Raw genomic sequence first — 15,409 nt, 5'->3', positions numbered from 1 at the left:
CTAATTTAAGTGTATTGCAGTAGACACCAGAAGGCAGCAAAACACTTCTGAAGAATCTTATACACAAAGTGTATTTTCGTAAATAGGCATGGGCGATAATGATAATGATTGTCGATAATTATCGATTATCGATAATCGATAATTATCGTCTTTTTTTATCGAAAATTATCAAAAAAATATCGATAATCGATAATTATTGATATTTTGATAATTATCAAGATATCGATAATTCGATATATGGATATTTCGGTCCGAAAATCCGATATTTATCGATTTATTCCGATATATCGGTATATTAACATGAATTTTCAGATAAATATCAAAATATCGATGTTTTAATAATTATCGAATTTCGATATTTTGATAATTATCGATAATTATTAAATTATCGATAACAATATGATTAATCAATTATCGATAATTTCTTTCGATTGATATTATCGATAATTTTGAACGTTTCCCATCCCTATTCGTAAATCAATATTTTTTGTAAGAATTTTTCAAAATAGTTCCAGCTCAACCTCTAGATGATGGCTTTTGTACAACGTTTTTTTTTAAATAAATTTCTTATAGGGCAAAGATTCAGAAAAACCAGGAAAGGCTACACATTAATTATTGGACAACCCTAACGTAAATGCTACCGAGAAAGGTTGAACGTCACAGTGGGATTTGTACTTCGAAAATAAAATTTTGAAAAAAAAAAATCTTAATGATTCTGAGCAACAAACGATTAGGTAAGCAAAAAGACTCTGTTAGGGACTAAGGAACATATGCACATCAACTTTTTAGCTTCCCTTCTTTGTTCGCAATGACCCCCAATTGCGGATCACTATTTTTGACTCAATTAAAAAAAAAAATCAGACTATAATGCGTCACCCCAGGGCATATTATTCGTAAATTTATAATGAACCATAAATTTACCAATAATAGGCCCTGCGTCACCACTAGGGATATCAGGACGTTTGAAAGTAAATACAAAAAGAACTTGCGTCATGACGCGTCACCTTTGTACTTCAAGCTTTTTTTTTGACTGATATACGTAACTGCCGTAATTTGCATACGAAACATTTAACGGTACATGTCCATTTATTTTTTATTAAAAAATGCCAATAAATAATTTGCAAATTAAACTTTTCTTGCAAATAATTTTCATACAGTTTTTAACATTCAAAAGTATCGACATATTAGAGGACGCCAGCATTTTTCGACGAAAACGATAATGCCCCACAATAACAATAATTCCCAACAATAATGCCCCATCAAAAATGGCGGCCATTGTGAATGCATACACATGGACAAGTCAATTTTGTATTTATTTTTGATTTTTATTCTAAAAGTGCGTCCGGATCTATATTTTATTACTGCAATCCGTAGATCTAATTTGTAGGAAGCTAACGACATTAGGCTGGAAAAAATCGGTTCATCTTTCAACACGCTGTTGAACGACAAACATCATCCACTACACAACAAACACGTGCTTAACCTGCAAGCGGAACATATAATGTTTGTCGTCGTACAACGTGTTGTAAAGTGAAACAATTTTTTCCAGCTCAATGTCTTTAGCTTCCTACAAATTAGATCTACGGATTGCAGTAATAAAGTGTAGATCCGGACGAACTTTTAGAATAAAAATCAAAAATAAATAGAAAATTGACTTGTCCACGTGTTCACAATGGTCGCCATTTTTGACGGGGCATTATTGTTGGGAATTATTGTTATTGTTGGACATTATCGTTTTTGTCCAAAATAGCATGGCGTCCTCAATTATACATTTCTTATTTCTCCAACTTCTCGCATTTATCCATAGCGAGTATATGGAGAAATGAGAGAAGTAAGCAAAATAAGAAATGTATAATATGTCGATACTTTTGAATGTTAAAAACTGTAAGAAACATTTTGGAGTTCCCATAAAAGTAGTTTCTTATGCGAATTATTTGTTGTCATTTTTCGACAAATAGTTTTTTATGGGTTTTCGATCAGAACACATTGGCCACTTGTTTCTTATGCAATTGTTCTCGATTTTTTTAAAAGAAACAACTCGCCGAAAAATGACCACAAATAATTCGCATAAGAAACACTTGTTTCTCTTGCAAATTACGGCAGTTATGTATATCAGTAAAAAAAAAACCCGAAATGATTTTTTAATTCACAATCATTTTTTGTAATCATAGAATGTAAGACTTCCAGGGTCTCCATGGGACCATAATAATTTGTGTCTAGGCATAGACGTTATACAAAATTGGTATGAACTCCATCTCTGTGATAATTTGTTTTTAAATTCTGTCTTTTTTTGGTGAAATGTGTATTGCGAACACCTTTTTAATGGCTGATAACTTTTGATAACTTTTCAACAGTGAAAATTTTTTCATCCACTTAGTCCCCAAAAAAGCACTGTTATTGCCATTGTGAATGGAGTTACTGCCAGAGCATCCAAAACATGTCACTTCAGATAGTATATAATTACAAGCCACATTTTGGGTGCTTATGAATTTCTGCCGTTAATTCGCTCGTACGTCTATAATTCAATATTAGTAATAGGTACAAATAGTGGCTATTACTGGCGCACATTTCTTTTGAAAAATGTTGCGTGACTTGTCATCTAGTAAAATGTTTTGTTGGTCACACCAATTCACAATAATATGTCGCATTTCGTAATGATTTGTGGCAGTTAAAAAGTGGATGCAAATTATTTAATGCAAAGTGAAAAACAACGTGCACAATACGAAAAACTGGCAATCGTATCTTCATTCTGAAGAAAAAAAAAATTCTTGGAAAAACGAATGAAACTCAAAATTCTCCGACGTATACGTCTACTTAATTGAAACCAAAAAGTGTGTTAAATAGCAAAAATATTTCAAAAACAAAGTAAAACGCGAAAACATCAAAAAATTTAATTGGTTTTTAAATAACTCTCGTGACTCATGGAAAATACAAAAATTTAAATAAGGATGAGTAACCGGTAAATTCATCCTTATTAGTCCAGAGAACATAACTTCAATTATAGTGGTACGTGGTACACGTAGAGTGACCTTGAAATTTCTGTTTTTGTTAAAACATCAATTCCAATGTAAAAATGTATTTAAACATACCTCCGGCTAGCGATGAAAAACAATGCGATGACCAGCAGCTACCGAATAATGCGATGCTCAAATATTTTATATTTATTTATAAAATCCACTTTAGCTGAAATTGTTGATTTATTCTAATTCCAAACAGATGAATTCGATTTTGGCCTCAACAATAAAATAAAAACAAAACTTTTACCGAAATAAACCGACACATCACAAACCAATTTTCCGATTTCATTCATGAAAAACATTGAATGTATTTGACCTTAAAATTTTTTTATGTTTTCGTTGGAAGAGGATTTGTGTATATAGTCGAGCATAACCTCAACACACATTTTCGTATTAATATAAATTTCACTTTAGTTTTATTTTTATAGAAACACCGAAAATAATACACACGACATCAACGAACAGAGCACCAGCGTTTTTCGCAGAGAATAAGATATTTTTATACGATTGAAGATCTAACACACATTAAAATGACTTTCAGGAAAAAAGTAAAAAAAAAACTTAAAAAAAGAATCAAATCTTTGTTTTCATATCTGTCTCTGTGTGTGCCTATGGTGCCTATATACATACACGGTAGGTCGGCTTTTATTTATGATGTTTGTTTTCCTTTTTTTTTTTAATTTGAAATATTTTTTTATTAAAATTTGGCGATCAACATTTTTTGTATTACACGTTCTTAACAGAAGATATGAAAAAAAAAACTATGAATATTTCATGACCACAGACAGAGTAGAATTAGCACAACGCACACGTTGAATTTTCTTTTTTTTTATTTGATTTTTTTTTGCCAAAATTATTGCACAACACACACTGTATTCCTCAGGGATATATGCGAAAATAAATATGATTTCTTTTGCTGTACGTAACGTTCACGCTTATAATTCTGTGTATGTATGATTTCAACGTAAGCTGACGAACAAAACTATTTTCTTAAAATGAAATGGCAAAAATTTATTTATTATTCGTTATACTCGCAACTCAAAAAAAAAAATTGTCAATTTTGCGCTACAGTTTAACATCCCTCTGTTTAACTTAAACAAAAATACCGCACCCCATTGAAAATTGAACTGATATTGTGTGCAACGGTACAGTATTTCCATTCACTAAAAAAAATTCGAAATTTCAATATGATTAACCGACATAAAATTCTTTTCGACACAAATTTATCCGAGACCGTTCGCAAAATTTTTTTTGGGGAAACGAATCCAAATAGATCTGATCAACGACTGAAATTGCTATTTTCATCTTCGTTCAAAATTGCGATGAGAGAATTTGGGAAAATTGTGTGAATCAAAATACCAGAGAGAAAATATACAGTAAAATTTGTCGGTCTCGCAAATTTTTAGATAAAACTTTGATGGCATGTTGTGTGCGCGCTGTGTGGATACGAGAGTTTCTATTCCATTTGATGAAAACTTAAAATGTGTCATTAGTGCGGGATGAAAATATATATTTTCTTTTTTTTTGTTTAGATTTTTATGATATATAGTTAGTCTGATAAAATTTTGGTGTATCGTTCACACAGTATAACATTGTGCTCCGGAGTTTCGCTCCTGCGCAATTTATAATTATAGCTTGAAAAAGAAAATGTTTGTCGTGTATACACATATGATGATGATAAGAAAACTACTCGAACCGAGGAGACACGGCTTAGTGTATATATATCCGCTGAATGATACAAGCTAGGTTTATCGAATCTATGAAAATATCAAAGTTATACAGAAAATCACTTCGCTTGATGAAGGAAATGGTAATATTCTAAGATGCTTAAAGAACATGTTATACCACATTTTGCGATATAAGTATAGTGGGCCCGTGTATTTGCTCAATTTCAGAAACAAACATTACATTCAATTCTGTGGGTAAATGGAGATGATACGAAAGCGAAGCTATATAATAATATAACACTCTGCCATGGTGATTAGTTTAGAACTCTGTTGAATATTACATGGCCGGCAGCATTAATGGATTAATTAAAATGATAATGCTCAGGTGTGCAAATATATTTAATAAAAAATACCAAACAATAGAAAACCTTACAAAACACAACGACTTTTCCCCCATTAATAAATTTCCACTATAATAACGTCCCACGTCCATACCGAAAGTAAATTCAATGCAGGAATATATATTTACTATACTGGTTTTAGCACAATATGTGATAAAACGAGATCACCATCAGGTTGCACACACCATTGCACATGGAAAACTTAATATTCTGAGAATTATTCATATATTGTGTGTATACAATGGGATTTTATTTTCAAAACATAGATGAACTGTGAATAAAATTTTATACATAAACGGCTTGTGTTTAATCCCTCTTTTAAACCAATACATTTTATCTTAAAACTCTCATTCATGGGATGGTTTTGTTTGTTTGTTTATTTATTTATGTACTGTTTTGTTTGACAGTCTGTGTGCTGTGTTCGTCCGGTCGTAATATAGGCTCAGCACCAACAAATCACCGACCAAAATTATACGAACCCAAACAGACTTGTAAATCTAAAACGTTTGACAGTCTCATATTAAATACTTGTACTAATTGCCCATTTCATACATAATTAGGGTAGGTCGTATTTTCATTTTGTTTTTATTTTAAACGGCCTGACAGAAACACCAAAAATAATTAAAAATTGATTTTTTCCTTATCTCTAGGCTGATTTTTGATTTTCGATGTCGGTACATATGCAACCATTGACTGATATCTCGGACATTTGGGAACAAAGAGCATTACTGTTAACTGTAGTTAATAGATGAGGAGCCCAGCTATAAAATATCATAAGAGCGTGGATGATCTACGTCTTCACTCGGGCAGAGTAACGCTATCAGTGTTCATTTACCTTCCAAAGAATTTAATTCAAAAATTTTGACAATCGGTTTCACTGTAGCAGACGTTCTAAAATGCCACTATTTCGAAAATTGTTTGACATCTTGACGATTCCGCCTATCTTCGAACTTAAACTGGAACTCAAAATTTCGTTTACCTTCCGAATTACGGCCTTCTTAAAAATATTTGATGTTTACAAGTGTAACGTTTGAAGCAACCGAAGTCGAGGACTGCAAACACCCTAACAAAAAAATGGAAAATGTGAGTCTCGAAAACAATGCCCCTGCGAGTATATTTAACGCATTTTCAAGAAACTTTTCTGCTCTAAATTCTCCATAGACATACGTCACACGAAAGTTTATGTCAATTTTATCTGCAAATAAAGTTGCAATTTTTTGTCGAAAAGTCTTAGTCGGGAACACTGGCAGAGCCACTCTGCCCGAGTGAAGGCGTAGATCATCAACGCTCTTATGATATTTTATAGCTGGATTCCTCATCTATTAACTACAGTTAGCAGTAATGCCTTCTGTTCCCAAATGTCCAAGATGTCAGTCAGCAATGCAACCTCACGCTACGACCCAGAAAATCAAAAATCAGTCTTGAGGCAAGGGAAAAATTAATTTTTTATTCGATCAATTTTAAGTACAACCTGGGGTCAGGCCTTTTCAAATAAAAACAAAATGAAAATTCGACCCACCCTAATACACATACGTATATACTTCAGTAACCAAACTTGCACGATAGGTGTAGAGATGCGGTATTGTCATATAATGTAACTTATTAAGCTTTATTCACTTGCGGCATTACCGCTATATGCTATCATCGTTCTAATCCAAATGTATTACCGCCGCTAATCATATTTAATTTTACGAGAACGACGCGTATTGTGCTTTTAAGCTGGGGATCTATATGAAATTTATATGTTTTTTGTTAATGTATCTGATGTGACAACATAAGACCAGAAATCAGCATCGTAATTTTACACATTTTGAGGAAGAGTTTATTATAAAATTCATAACAAAAACCAAGGGTATATCACCGTATATATCACACACACAAACACGTACAGAAGAATGGTAATATTTATACGCACATAATACTGAGTCAATATGGTATATGAAATAGCATACATGTCTCCCTCGTCGCTTAAAGTCATAATGCAAAAAGCTTGGTTCATTTATTTATTTATATTAATTATTTACGTGTTTGCGAGTTCATTTTTTTCCCAGTAATTTTAACTCGAATTTTTTAATCGTTTTAAACTAAAGTCACGTTCTGCGATGAAATAAATTCGCTTGCAAAATAAAAAAAAAAATCGTTCAGTGAAACACTCTCCAAAATAAATTATAGCACCTGCTGCGTTCGTAAATGGTGTATGACTAGACTAGGGTCTATTACAAATTCAGAGAAACAGATTTCCATCCAAAGTCGTTGGCTGTTCAACCCGAATGAGTCAACAAATCAACGGAACCGTGTTCATCCTAGACGAAATCGGATGAGTTTCATCTCCGTGCTGTCTGGAGTATTTAATTAATCCGAATGCATTTGATGAATTGATCACAAAATCGGAATGAGTTGATTAACGAATCATGTAAACAAAAGCAGCGAAATTAACGAAGAGATGAATAAACTCAATAACTCCTTTTTACGTTCTCAGCCACACACTTTTTCCCTTGATATACAACCGAGCAACTTTCATTAATAACCAGATACTGATAATCTCAAGAGAAATGCAACGAGAAATCGTTGCTTTTCATTTCTATTCATAGACACTATTCTGCGTAGACACTCACGTACATTATAATGATGTTTGCATGCTGCAGAATTAATGGGAAATTTTGCAGACTTTGGATGTTAGTAGTGTTATGAACTGCTTTGCTCTGCTTGGAGTGATTTTATTATGTATTTTAGGCTAATTTGTTAATATTAACTCCTGTTTCAAAAATAAAAACCTTCCAACAAATGTGTCGCTGTTATTAAGCAACTAATGCGAAATGTCTTGAAACGACAAAAGAAATTTCTCAAAAGTTTTAATTTTTGCAGATTTCATAGCATCGTACGAAATCCTCGGAACAATCAAATTCAATATGCCATTTGTAATACTTGCAATTCAAAGCATTATGTAGCTTATGTTCGCTTATGTCGGCATGTCTAGAGATTACTCCGTGGAAAATGCTTCATGACTTCATTGACATGAGCGTTAAAAAACGTTTCCGGGAGTCTACCAGTAATTAGTAGCCTACGTATGTGTGGAAGAAATGATGTAAAATGGTCACAGTGACCTGATTAAATCAATTTTCCATCATAATCCCATAGATACGTACGCCGTATTTTTTTTGAATTGGAACTTTGGAGCCTCGGCAATTCTCCGCTATCAAAATTTTTTCTCCGCCAATAACGGATTTGTTCTACAGTTTTTCCAGCTCTTTCCATCCCCGAAAGTTTTGGTTGTCCCCCCACATAACTCGGCGGTTCGCTGATGGTAAATTTTCAGAATCTGTAAAATCGTCTGTGAACGGACGCCTGAGTTTCAATGGTAAACGAATAAAACTTGCTGGAGACGATAGAGCGTGAAAAACTATGGAACAAATCCGTTATTGGCGGAGAAAAACTTTTGATAGCGGAGATCGCCGTAGAACATGGATTTGAAAACGCAGACCTCCGCCAATTACAATAATTTTGTATGACCAGTTACCTCAGATTAAATTTTTAACACTTTGAGGCAATAGAGGAAGGATCAGTCTAATGCATGAAACTACGATTTTTTCTTGAAACTAGAGTTTTGAGTCTTAAAAATTGTAACTCAACAGACCGTTATTGGCAAAATCTGCCCTTAGAGCAATACAAATGTTGATAACATAAATTCCTTTTTATCTTCTATGAGTAAACTAATCTTAGTAATTGATCAGAACTTTGTATTTTTCCTTCGGCTCGTGCTGCAACTCTTACACTCGGATTAATCAAAAATTTCAAAGAAGCCGTAATCCGTGGAAGGTAAACGAAATTGTGAGTTCAAGTCCATGTCTGAAGAAAGGCAATATCGGGGGACTCGTCAAGTTTTCGGAAAAGTGGGATTCTAGAATGTCTACTACAGTGAAACCGATTGGCGTAATTTTTGAATTAGTGAAGACTGGCTGGAAAGTACAGTATCATGATGATAATATTGCGGATTTATTTATCTTTTTCAATTTTACGGACTTAGATTTATCTCGTAAGGCGTTGTGGCATAGCTTTTACGTGTAGAAAACATTTCCACCATAAAAAATGTCCTTTCACCGGTAAAGTGTTTCAATTTTTTGTGTGTTTATTACCGAGTACGATCTGTGTACGGTATTTCGTAATTGCGTCATGTTTTATAAAAAAAAAACATTTGGGGCAATAGTAGTAGTTATACCTATCGCACTGGGTTTGCACGTCGTGGTCGTGATATTTGCAACTATATCTCAACCCGATTCTTTTTCCCCAAATTCTTAAACAAGGCACTTATTGCGACAAGCTACTGCATAGCAGCATTTGAAGTGGACAGAGGACAACCTCTTCAATATTCTATGAAGTATATCGGTGATGTATTAAGCCCTTGTCAAAAATGAACATCAAAGTTGTTATATTCGAGACAAGTAATATGTCCTCATAAAATGTTGTTGATTGAAGCTTTTCATCAATATATCTGCGTTCGTCATTATTTTCTGCTTATATGAGTATTAGTCGTGTCGACATTATTCCAGTCTAAGGCATTTAGATTTCGCATACTGTTGTTTAGCTGGATTTTTTTCTGATGAAGAAATACTGTTTTTCTGTATAACTGTGATGTGTTTCAATGAGGACATAGAAAACGTATTCATGCGTTATTATCCATGTTAGAAATCGAAACATGTGAAAGCCATGGATAATATACCTGTGCGACAACGTTTCAATGAATATTATTATAGGTCATGTGTTTGATAACATTCATGCTCTGTCATTAAATACGATGACATTTTCCCTCTGGTAATGTTAAATAACAGCCAATATACACTTTGATCATTTGACTTGACTTTAATACACATTTATACGGACATACCAACCGAATTCGTCAGGATACTTGGAATATTTCGTTCAATTCTGTCGCTCTAGTGAACTAAACAGATAAAAAGCGATTTGAAAATATTGCTGGTAGCGACGTCATGTCAGCAGGTAATCCGATACAGAGCCGTTGACTTTAGGTTTGTTGGTGGAGGCGAAAAGGACAAAATAAAAAAAAAATGTTTGAAAAACCCTAGTGATTTGAAGAATTTTGCGCTGTCATGGGTAGCACGCGCTTCGTCGCCCCTCTATACTCGGTGCCACTGATCTGATATCTCTGATTGCTACATTTGTTATAATTGTATAGTGCAATTGTGATTATGTGCAGACAAATCGTCTCACTAGAGGCGATGCATTTCAACCTTTCTTGTCTGCGGAGCGAGGGGTGAACCACTCTTTTTTTTCGAAGGATTATCTGGTGATTATTTGGATTATTTGGTGATTATTTGGTGATAATTTCAGAGCGGTTCGGTTCATCCCTCGCTGCGGAGTATCTTCAGAGATTGTCAGACTGCTACAAAAAAATCTAATTTTTATTTAAAGCTAGTGGCCGTTAATGTCAATTTCTTATATATGAGGACACTCAAGTCGCTTACCACTGTCGAACGAGTCATCTGAACACCGAATTCAACCTTGAACCACTTACAAGTGACGGAAATTACACTTCTTGATATATTCAAATAAATTTGGTTGATTTCAAACCATTATAAGTACTTGTTTAAATGACGTTGTTTAAAGAGCGCTAGCATCGAGCACATTTTTAATCGCTTCAAAAATCTCCAAGTCGTGTCATTAGAAGTAGAGAACCTTTTCGTGGCATCTTCCACGAACAATATGAACAAGACCTAACTTAACTTAACACCAGGACCACATAGTTTCACTTATAGATTCAAGAGAAAGTTTTCTTTTTGCTTCGGAAAATAGATGAATTTTCAGTGCAGAACTAACCGAACTTTTTTTTTCTTTAATAAAAAGAAAACTGTACTCTCAGAGGTGCTTGTTACAAACGTCATACCATTCAGAATTTATGAACGCAAAAAATCCCATAAATTCAAATAATTCTCGAGAAGAATGTAAAATCGCTTTCATAAAATTTCGAATTATGAAACAAAGTACTTCAGTTTCAATTTCAATGGACTTATCGATTCTAGAGAAGGCTTGTGACTTCTTTTCTCTACTACGGTGCGGCAGTATGTATACAGTGTTATAATACGGTTAGATCGTATGATGCATTTATATCCGAAAACATGAATTGGATGTTTACTATGACTTTATCATTTTTCATTTGCCGAGAAAACTTCATGGCTTTGTATATACATTATAGGTTTTTGGGGTCAAATCAGGCCAATATACTCGCCATTATGTAATAGTTAGGTAACAATGCAAGACTTTTGAAGTTTTCACAAATTGGGTTTGGTGGAAATTCGTCAATGGTGTTGGGTGTTTATAGAATTTGTATATCTAAAGTAAAACGAATTTTTAAGAAAAAAAAAAGATAAAAAAGAATTTACAAACAAGGAGTTCAATTACAGATATGAGCACCTAAAAATGCCACCGTTTTAATCAATCTCTAATTTTTACTTGTCCAATTTGTTCCAATGGACGTATGTGTATGAGTCCCAAGATATGAATATGTGGAAAATAGTCGACTATATAATAGATTGATACCACACGATGGCACTTTTGGGTGTTCATGACTGTAGAAACGATTCGAGCAAATATTGTTAAATTTATTTTTTAAATTTTTAAATTAATCAATTGATTCCGAAGAGCTATCTAATCAAAATCGATTTATGTGAGTGAATGTGGCAGTGCCGTTACTGCCGATTTCTATTCACACTGGGTCATCCAATGGGATACGACATTTGGGACAGGTATAATGTATAGGAAAGTTGTAGCGGAGAAAGTGAAGGGGCTAGTAAGAGCTGGGCTTGACAGTGAGCGATTTTCAAATGCTTCAGATTTCGACACCATGCTCAGCCCATGCCTAGCTTTCATTAAGAATGCTCTCCGTAATATAGCCCACAAATTGCCGAAACACAATCAATTAGCTTTACAGAATCTATTGTCAACTGGGATAATCAATAGATTCACGTTCAATTTCGGCACGACAGAGTAGAGGTTTATTTTACTCTGCCGTGATTTCGGTAATACGAATGAGTTACCAGCTCTGCAATCAATAATTTAGGTAGATACTACCCCTAACCACCATTTAAAAACAAAATCAATAAAATGAATATTGTGATCCCGAGTTTATTTTTATGAGAATTAAAGTTTATTTTGATAAATTAAAAGATGTTAATCGTTTTTGTGGGGCGCAATGGGTTTTTTTAAGTATGTGGTGTTTTTTCTATAAGTTAGTTTGTCACCTAATGCCATTCGTCAATTCAGTTTGAATTACTCGGTCGTTGAATGTGTGCTGACTTGGATATTGTTTCGTCTTCTCTATACCCTGCAATATTTCTATATCTTGTTCCCCAATTGTGCCAAAATGCGGAAAGAAAGTGACGATACAGTACCAAACTAGGAAAATTAAGGTGGTAAAACTGTACAGTGTATTCTGTCAAAGAAAATGTTACACTTTTAAAAATACGAAGTGACTATTCGCACGCGCGTGCGATTAGTCTTTCCTTATGTTTGTAGACTATTGGGACGCGCGTGCGAATAGCCATTGTTACAGGTGTGGACTATTGGGACGTGCATGATGTCTAAATAAGTTAGCTGACACACTAACAAAGCTACTCTTCAAGCCAATATATTTAAAAAAAAATCGACTCTACTGACGTCATAAAATACCGGTTTCTTTGATTTTTTTTATTTCAAAAAACACCGCTACTATTGTCTCCCCAAAGCAATTAGTCAGGAAACATACAATATTTTTATAATTTAATTATATTCTTCATACAAAATAGAACAATTCTGCGTTAAAGAGTTTGCACTACTTTCTATTAAATATTCAAAAAGGCTGTCAAGAGACTGTCATGAGACTGTCAGTTTTTTAGAACAGTTTAGAGCTTTCATTTACTAACACATATAAACAATAACAAAGGCACATCGGAGCCATGTCATAACAAAGCCGATTGTTGATATTGCTATGTTAAATTTGATGTGAGTTTTGTGGATTTTCATTTCAATTTAAAAAATATAAAATTGCGTTTTTTCCATATGTTGTTGCAGGATTATCTTACTAAAATAGGTATTATTTATCAAAATAAATTATAAAAATTTGCTGTTTCCTGACTAATGGGTGGGTCGAATTTTTACTTTGATTTTATTGTAATTATTCATCTCAATAAATTTAATCACGAAGGTATGTTGTCATTACATGTCAGGTAATGCGCGCATGCGAAGGCTAAAATTAGCATAAGCACAAAAGAGAGGATTGACTTTAACATGTTAGCCAGCATATTACAGATAGTTAGTTAGTTAGTTAGTTCATTTATTGTCGTTATACGCATAAGGCCTTGAGGCCTTTTAAATTACATATAAACCCGAGCAAAGCAACGCTAGAACATTGAAAAATTTATAAACGGTATAAAAGAAAAAAATGATAAAAGAAAAGAAAAGAAAAACTAAGAATTTAGGATCACGGCATCGGCCAATCAGAGATATGATACTTATGCATAAGATTCGATAGCTAATAGGACCTAGAGTTTTACGAATCCTCAGGCTACATGTAATGGGATAATCTAAACTTCGCGTTTGTCATGATGTCTAAATAAGTTACGAATTCAAGCTGACACAGCACAAACAAAGCCACTCTTTGAGCCAATATATTTTTTAAAATTTCGACCCTCCTGACGTCGTAAAATACCGGTTTCTTTAATTTTTTTATTTCAAAAGCAACGCTACTATTGCCTCCCCAAAGCAATGGGTGGGTCGAATTTTTACTTCGATTTTATTTTAATTATTCATCTCAATAAATTTAATCGCGAAGGAGAGAGGATTGATTTTAACATGTTAGCCAGCATATTACAGATAGTGTCTTGTTCACAAGTGAAAGTTACCTGTGCTATTTTTGACCGACGTTTCAAATTGTCCAATGATGACAAACTGCTGACTTTGTATGGAGAAATCAGGTTTTTCTCACATTATTCGTTTTGAACAACAAATTTCACGGACATTATGATAGGACATTAAATTTTCGAAATATTTATTGTGAAATTTTCCGTGAAATAAAGAGAAATATTGACGACTCCGCTCTACCTTTTTTTAGTGCGCCTGGAAATTGAATATAAGTTGTATTGAAAGCAACTGTCATACATCAGTCTAAATTGAGACTATTTTGAAAGAATGTTGAAATTGAAACATATCAAAAATGAAGATTAAAAATGGGCAAGAACAGTTATTCCTTTTAAGCAATGACACTAAAAAATTGTATTAATCATTCAGCTGATCAAAATTGTCATTTACACACTCATAAATACAGTGTGAATACATAGTAATAATTTCATTTATTTGTATAAAGACCCTGAGCTCATCTTCACACAACGTTTTCTTGAAAAGCAAGATACATTTAATACTGAAGAATCATGCTACAAGTTGTAGAGCCAATCCTACAGGTGGAGACTATTCGGACGCGAGGCAAATTCGTGGAATATGATTTCGCGCCGCGCCTATAACAGTAGGAAATACTATTCGCACGCGCGTGCGAATAGCCTACAACCGTAAGAAAGACTATTCGCACGCGCGTTCGAATAGCATCGGCCTTAAAAATAAATTAAATGAAGTATGAGCAGCGATGTCATTTTTTGTGTTGAAAATATTACGTCTACTCTTACCATTTCGGTGTTCGAATAATTTATGATTGTGACGTGTTTTTTTGTGTGTTGCTCCGTTATTTTGGTGTTCAAAAATGAAATAAAGTTTAAAATTTATCTTTTTCGTGTGACGTCGATATTGCTTTAAAAAAGAGCGCGGCACGGAACTCTATTACAAAAAAAAGTCAGTGTCACATTTGTCAAAATAAGGTGGTATTTTCAATGCGTCAAAACGAAGTTTGGTTGCTAGAGAGGGTATTGGTTGATAACGTGTGCGCAACAAACAAAATTTGTTCAAAAAATACAAATGTTCCGATAAAAATATGTTACATAAATTTCTCTCATCGAACGTAAACATTATAGTAAACTCGTTAAGTCAGTCAAACATGTGAAAATGGGTGAAGCTCAAGTGAAACATATTCCACAGTTTTACCGGTCTTCACCGCAATATTATCATTCTTTCAAGATGTCGGCAAATGTTACAATCTACCTTACCAGTAACACTAAAATTCTTCCTAATCGACAACTGTCATGAGAACAGTTATAAACGTTTCTATTATTTTTGTGATAAATACATGCAATCGACGGTCAAGTTACATTCTGATGCATTAAATAAAATCGCTAAAATCGATCATGGATTTATTGGATTTATCGATTGATTCTGATTCAGTTCATGATCT

At 33.6% G+C, this 15,409-nt stretch overlaps 1 protein-coding gene and 1 long non-coding RNA gene across 3 annotated transcripts in view; one reads left to right on the top strand and one right to left on the bottom strand.

Annotated features, from left to right (window-relative positions):
• The window catches only part of LOC119068503, a 138,083-nt gene extending 133,794 nt beyond the window's left edge, over positions 1–4,289 (bottom strand). For both annotated transcript variants that reach the window (XM_037172113.1, XM_037172114.1), the window contains exon 1: positions 3,090–4,289. The gene's annotated coding sequence lies outside the window, so the exon portion shown is untranslated. The remainder of the gene's footprint in view (positions 1–3,089) is intronic.
• On the top strand, positions 2,604–13,193 carry LOC119068505. The gene is made up of 3 exons (XR_005086160.1): positions 2,604–2,614; positions 8,164–8,170; positions 12,902–13,193. It is a non-coding gene; the product is annotated as an uncharacterized LOC119068505 (long non-coding RNA).
• The last annotated feature ends 2,216 nt before the right edge of the window (positions 13,194–15,409 follow it).

The sequence above is a fragment of the Bradysia coprophila genome, assembly GCF_014529535.1.
Source record: "Bradysia coprophila strain Holo2 chromosome X unlocalized genomic scaffold, BU_Bcop_v1 contig_185, whole genome shotgun sequence".
NCBI lineage: Eukaryota > Metazoa > Arthropoda > Insecta > Diptera > Sciaridae > Bradysia > Bradysia coprophila.
This window is presented reverse-complemented; position numbering and strand designations above follow the sequence as displayed.